Here is a 7,500-nt window from a genome sequence, read left to right as displayed (position 1 = left end):
TATAGAAAAGATTTTTTTCTATTTGTTGTAAAAATGAAAAAATATAAAAAAAACAAGTGGAAATAGTGACAATGTAAAAGAAAAAAAAGGAGGAATAGATAATAAGAAATAGAAAAGATTTTTAATTAGAATTTTTGTATATATGTTGTAAAGATAAAGAAAAAGTTATGGTACCGTAAACGGTACCATAATTTTTTTCTTTATCTTCACAACATATATACAAAAATAATGACAATGTTAAAAAAACCGACGAATGAATGATATTAAATATAGAAAATTTTTTTTTGATTAAAATTGCGTATATGTTGTAAAAAAAAAGAAAAAGATTATGATGCTGTTAAAAGTAACTCTTTACAAAAAGTTAAAATCATGACAATGTTAAAAAAACGAACGATTGCATAATAATAAATATAATTTAGAACAAATATTCAATTCAAATTGTATTTATGAAGTACTGAGAATGACTGAAATTGAAAACTGACGGTAAAAATAAATCTAGAAAAGAACTTTAATTCAAATCGTTGTAAATATAATACCACCTCATATTATTAGTGCTCTTATCAATATTTTTATTATCTCGACGCTAATGTATTTATATCCATGTATCTAAATCTAAGTGTATCAAACATGTAAAAGAAATTTGTAAGTTTATAACTTAAACGTTTGGGAGTTGTGCAGTGAGACGCATAAGCTAATAAAATATGACTTGAAAATACTTGTATTAATAATTAATATCCATGAATCGATGGGCTTGGAAAATGTGATTAATTGAGTGATTGATTTTGAGTTTTCTGGCTTCTTGGGAGATGTGACATAGGCGAGTTATGGTCAGTCTTTTAGCGACCAAAGAGTTAAAGAAGGATTATGGAGAAGATAGTGTGATGAAAGATTGAAAATAATAATAATAATAAAAATAGATAAATAAATAAATGAATTAATAAAATAAAAAAGATCTGAAGGTTATGGCAAGGAAAAATCATATATCATGTGGCAAAGAAAAATATTTGTAATAATGTAATCATATATTTTTAGATATCGTTTTGAATGGCAAGAAGATAGTGTAATAAAAGATGGCAAAATAATTTTTTTTTTTTTCGAGATATGAAGCTTTGGCAATAAAATGTCATATATCGAATGGCAAAAAACATCATTGTAAGAATGTAATCATACATTCTTAGATGTAATTGTGAATGGCAAGGAGAAGGTGATGTAATAAAAAGATTGCAAAACAAAAAAAGAAATATTTTTTTTTTTAGGATATGGAGCATATGGCAATGAAAGAGGATTGTAAAAATTTAATCATACGTTCTTAGATGTAATTATGAATGGCATGGAGAAGATAATGTAATAAAAGACAGCAAAAAAAAAAAGTATGAAGCTTATTGCAATGAAAAGGGATTGTAAAAATGTAATCATACTTCCATAGATATAATTGTGAATGGCATGGAGAAGATAATGTACAAACAGACTACAAAAAAGAAAAAAAAAATTAGGATATGAAGCTTATGGCAATGAAAAGGATTGTAAAAAAGTAATCATATGTTCTTAGATATAATTGTGAATGATTTGGAAACGCAAATATTTTTACCTTGGCAACAGAGGTCAAATAAAAGGTCACACAATTTGAAACATGGTACAGAATCATTTCCAGTTGAATAAATTCCCGCTGTTTTATCTGGGGCTCGAGTTGTTGAATTTATTTAATTCATTACTTATTGTTTTAAAGATTTTTAGTAAAGAGCCAAAGTTTCTATGCTAAACTGATTTATCTACGATTATATCTAAAAGGAGAAGAGTTGAAAAAATACATTCATTTTTTTCTTTATAACTGAGAGAGGAGAGAGAGAGAGAGAGAGAGAGAGAGAGAGAGAGAGGAGAGAGAGAGAGAGAGAGAGAGAGAGAGAGACGCATATTGATTGAAGATATATAAATTCTATAAACGAAATCATAAGGAGTTGGAGAGAGAGAGAGAGAGAGAGAGAGAGAGAGAGGAGAGAGAGAGAGGAGAGAGAGAGAGAGAGAGATAAATAGCAATTTCAATTATATTTTTAATCCTAAAGATAAAATAAACTGATTTTTCCTCTTTATAAATCGAAGTAATTAAGCGTTTTAATGTGCAAGATTAGCTTACGAGAGTAAATCTGTATTTACAGAATGCATCATTTCAATTCAGGTTTCATAGAAATGTAAAGATTAAGTGTTATTATTTTATAAACTGGAGTTTAGTTAGCCCGGAAATGTAAGCGTTATTTAGCGCTAGAACAGCGTCAAGGTCGCTCAGACATAACGATGTAATAGGACAGGCGGTATAGCGTGACGTAGTAATGTGGATACTCACACTACTTCGTATACAAAGAGACATGAAAACCCTGGTTGTATACCCTCCATACTTACACACACACACACACACACACACACACACACACACACACACACATATATATATATATATATATATATATATATATATATATATATATATATATATATATATATATATATATATATATACATATCATCTTCATCATCCGTTACTAGTCCATTGTAGGACAAAGCCCTCAGACATAGCCTTCCACTCGCGTCTGTTTTATGGTCTTTCTAAGCCAGTTTATACCAGAAAATTTTCTTTGATTTTCAATCCATCGTCTTCTCTTCCTTTACCCGCTTCTTTTCCAATCTCTAGGGACCCATTCTGTTATTCTTATATGTCACTATATGTCCTACCCATATCCATTTCTTTTTCTTCCATGTTAGAATATCCTGTACTTTAGATTGCTCTCGTGTCCATATTTTTTCTTTTTTTGTCTCTTAATGTTATTCTCATCATTATTCTATCCATAGCTTTTTAAGTTGTAACTAGCTTATGTTCTAAGGCTTTAGTAAGGTTCCAAGTTTCTGATGCACAAGTTGATACTGGTAGGACCATCTGATTAAATACTTTTCTTATTAAAGAAAATGGCATTTTAAGTTTCATAATCTAATTTTATTAACCTAAAGTTCTCCATCCCATGCTTATCCTTCTTTTAATTTCAGTCTCATGTCCTGAGGAAACACTTACTGTCTGTCCTAAATACGTATATTGTATTCATTAACAGTCTCTACAGAGGTTCGTCCATAACTCTTATTTGTTGTCTCTGCATTTTCATTGAACATTATCTTAGTTTTACTCATTCAATTTTAGTCTTACATTCCTACTTTCTCTTTTCAAATCTTCTATATTTTTTTTTTTTTTTTTTTTTTTTTTTTTCTTTTGCAATTCCTACCATGATTCACTAAAGGGACCTATGTCATCTGCGAATCTTAAGTTGTTAAAGTATTCCCCATCAATATTAATTTCTACATTTTCCCAGTGTAAAAACTTCTAGACACTGCTGTGAATGATTTAGAAGAAATGGGGTCTCACTGTCTAACTCCTTTCTGAATCGAAATTTTCTCACTAACTTTATGTAAATTTAGAATTGCTATACTTCCTGTATAGATATCGTCAAGTACTCTAACATTCACATATTCTTTGTATTTGAAGGACTTTCTTTACTGCTGATGTTTTGACGGAATCAAAAACTTTGGCATTCATAGCGGTTTGTCATACTGTGTTGATATTTCCATTCGCTGGTTAATTGCAATGGATATGGTCAGTTGTTAAATACCCACTTCTAAATCCTGCCTGCTCTCTTGGTTGATCAAAGTTTAGCTATCTTTCTGTTATGCCTATTAGTGAAATTAAATTTTTTTTTTGATAAGCATTGATTGATTAAAGACCATCATACCTATTAGTGAAATTCTCTCTTTTTAATAAGCATCGATTGATTACAGAGCATCATACCTATTAGTGAAATTCTCTCTTTTCTTTTTAATAAGTATTGATTGATTACAGACCATCATGCCTATTACTGAAATTCTCTCTTTTTTAATAAGCATCGATTGATTACAGAGCATCATACCTATTAGTGAAATTCTCTATTTTTTTTAATAAGTATTGATTGATTACAGAGCATCATACCTATTAGTGAAATTCTCTATTTTTTTTAATAAGTATTGATTGATTACAGACCATCATGCCTATTAGTGAAATTCTCTCTCTTTTTTTTAATAAGCATCGATTGATTACAGAGCATCATACCTATTACTGAAATTCTGTCTTTTTTAATAAGCATCGATTGATTACAGAGCATCATACCTATTAGTGAAATTCTCTCTTTTTTAATAAGCATCGATTGATTACAGAGCATCATACCTATTAGTGAAATTCTCTCTTTTTTTTTAATAAGTATTGATTGATTACAGACCATCATGCCTATTAGTGAAATTCTCTATTTTTTTTTAATAAGCATCGATTGATTACAGAGCATCATACCTATTAGTGAAATTCTCTATTTTTTTTAATAAGTATTGATTGATTACAGACCATCATGCCTATTAGTGAAATTCTCTCTCTTTTTTTTTAATAAGCATCGATTGATTACAGAGCATCATACCTATTACTGAAATTCTCTCTTTTTTAATAAGCATCGATTGATTACAGAGCGTCATACCTAATGCTGAAATTCTCTCTTTTTTAATAAGCATCGATTGATTACAGAGCATCATACCTATTACTGAAATTATCTCTTTTTTAATAAGCATCGATTGATTACAGAGCATCATACCTATTAGTGAAATTTTTCTCTTTTTTTAATAAGCATCGATTGATTACAGAGCATCATACCTATTACTGAAATTCTCATCTTTTTTTTAATAAGCATCGATTGATTACAGAGCATCATACCTATTAGCTGAAATTCTCTCTTTTTTAATAAGCATCGATTGATTACAGAGCGTCATACCTAATGCTGAAATTCTCTCTTTTTTAATAAGCATCGATTGATTACAGAGCATCATACCTATTACTGAAATTCTCTCTTTTTTTTTAATAAGCATCGATTGATTACAGAGCATCATACCTATTAGTGAAATTCTCTCTTTTTTTAATAAGTATTGATTGATTACAGACCATCATGCCTATTTGTGAAATTCTCTCTTTTTTTAATAAGCATCGATTGATTACAGAGCATCATACCTGTTACTGAAATTCTCTCTTTTTTAATAAGCATCGATTAATTACAGAGCATCATACCTATTAGTGAAATTCTCTCTTTTTTAATAAGCATCGATTGATTACAGAGCATCATACCTATTAGTGAAATTCTCTCTTTTTTTTTAATAAGTATTGATTGATTACAGACCATCATGCCTATTAGTGAAATTCTCTCTTTTTCTTTTAATAAGCATCGATTGATTACAGAGCATCATACCTATTACTGAAATTCTCTCTTTTTTTTAATAAGCATCGATTGATTACAGAGCATCATACCTATTACTGAAATTCTCTCTTTTTTTTTAATAAGCATCGATTGATTACAGAGCATCATACCTATTAGTGAAATTCTCTCTTTTTTTAATAAGTATTGATTGATTACAGACCATCATGCCTATTTGTGAAATTCTCTCTTTTTTTAATAAGCATCGATTGATTACAGAGCATCATACCTGTTACTGAAATTCTCTCTTTTTTAATAAGCATCGATTAATTACAGAGCATCATACCTATTAGTGAAATTCTCTCTTTTTTAATAAGCATCGATTGATTACAGAGCATCATACCTATTAGTGAAATTCTCTCTTTTTTTTTAATAAGTATTGATTGATTACAGACCATCATGCCTATTAGTGAAATTCTCTCTTTTTTTTAATAAGCATCGATTGATTACAGAGCATCATACCTATTACTGAAATTCTCTCTTTTTTTTTAATAAGCATCGATTGATTACAGAGCATCATACCTATTACTGAAATTCTCTCTTTTTTAATAAGCATCGATTGATTACAGAGCATCATACCTATTAGTGAAATTCTCTCTTTTTTTAATAAGCATCGATTGATTACAGAGCATTATACCTATTAGTGAAATTCTCTCTTTTTAATAAGCATCGATTGATTACAGAGCATCATACCTATTACTGAAATTCTCTCTTTTTTAATAAGCATCGATTGATTACAGAGCATCATACCTATTACTGAAATTCTCTCTCTTTTTAATAAGCATCGATTAATTACAGAGCATCATACCTATTAGTGAAATTCTCTCTTTTTTTTTTAATAAGCATCGATTGATTACAGAGCATCATACCTATTAGTGAAATTCTCTCTTTTTTTTTAATAAGTATTGATTGATTACAGACCATCATGCCTATTTGTGAAGATTCTCTCTTTTTTTTTAATAAGCATCGATTGATTACAGAGCATCATACCTATTACTGAAATTCTGTCTTTTTTAATAAGCATCGATTGATTACAGAGCATCATACCTATTAGTGAAATTCTCTCTTTTTTAATAAGCATCGATTGATTACAGAGCATCATACCTATTAGTGAAATTCTCTCTTTTTTAATAAGCATCGATTGATTACAGAGCATCATTCCTATTACTGAAATTCTCTCTTTTAATAAGCATCGATTGATTACAGAGCATCATACCTATTACTGAAATTCTCCCTTATTTAATAAGTATTGATTTAATGGAGACCATCAATTGTTATCTGGTCAATTTTAATGCTTTCTGAGTTTAGTTTATTGTCCTTTTAGGATAACGAGTGGTCGTTATACCAAGAAAGAAGCTAAAGGCCGTCTCTGTCCGGCTCCAAAAAGCTACACGAAGCTGAATTCGTTATTGAGAGTAGACTTAGGGGTTGGTAATTTTTCAGTTAATTCTTTGTCTCCCTTCTTGTGAATTAGTATAATAAGGTTTCTCCAAGCTCTAGGTATAGAGCATTCTAGCAGACATTTCATATAAAATTTCATTGTGTTCTACCATTAGGAAATCTCTTATTATTAAATCAAATATTGTTATGCCCTCTTGACCTGTTTTTTGCTCATTTTAATGTCCTCTCTCTCTCTCTCTCTCTCTCTCTCTCTCTCTCTCTCTCTCTCCTCTCTCTCTCTCTCTCTCTCTCTCTCTCTCTCTCTATATATATAAATATATATATATGTATATATATATATATATATTTTATATATATATATATATATATATATATATATATATATATATATATATATATATATAGTATATATATAATATATATATATATATTTGTATGTGTGCGTGTTTGTTTCTGTACACGGATGCGGCAACCGTGTACACAAACAAACACACACATACACACACTACATATATTAGATATATATGTGTGCATGTGTGTTTGTTTGTTTGTGTACAAGGATGTGCAACCGTGTACACAAACAAACACGCACACATACACACACTATATATATTAGATATACAGTAGATATGTGTGAATGTGTGTTTGTTTGTGTACACTGCCCCGCGCACGTAATCGACTCAAACATCTCATCTTTTAGAGGTAATGAGAGAGAGAGAGAGAGAGAGAGAGGAGAGAGAGAGAGAGAGAGAGATGAGAGGAGAGAGACTGAGAGAGAGAGAGAGAGGACGGATACACCTTA

This window comes from Palaemon carinicauda, chromosome 6, assembly GCF_036898095.1.
Source record: "Palaemon carinicauda isolate YSFRI2023 chromosome 6, ASM3689809v2, whole genome shotgun sequence".
In the NCBI taxonomy this organism is placed as follows: Eukaryota; Metazoa; Arthropoda; class Malacostraca; order Decapoda; family Palaemonidae; genus Palaemon; species Palaemon carinicauda.
The sequence above is the reverse complement of the archived record's forward strand: the minus strand, read 5'-3'. Positions refer to the sequence as shown.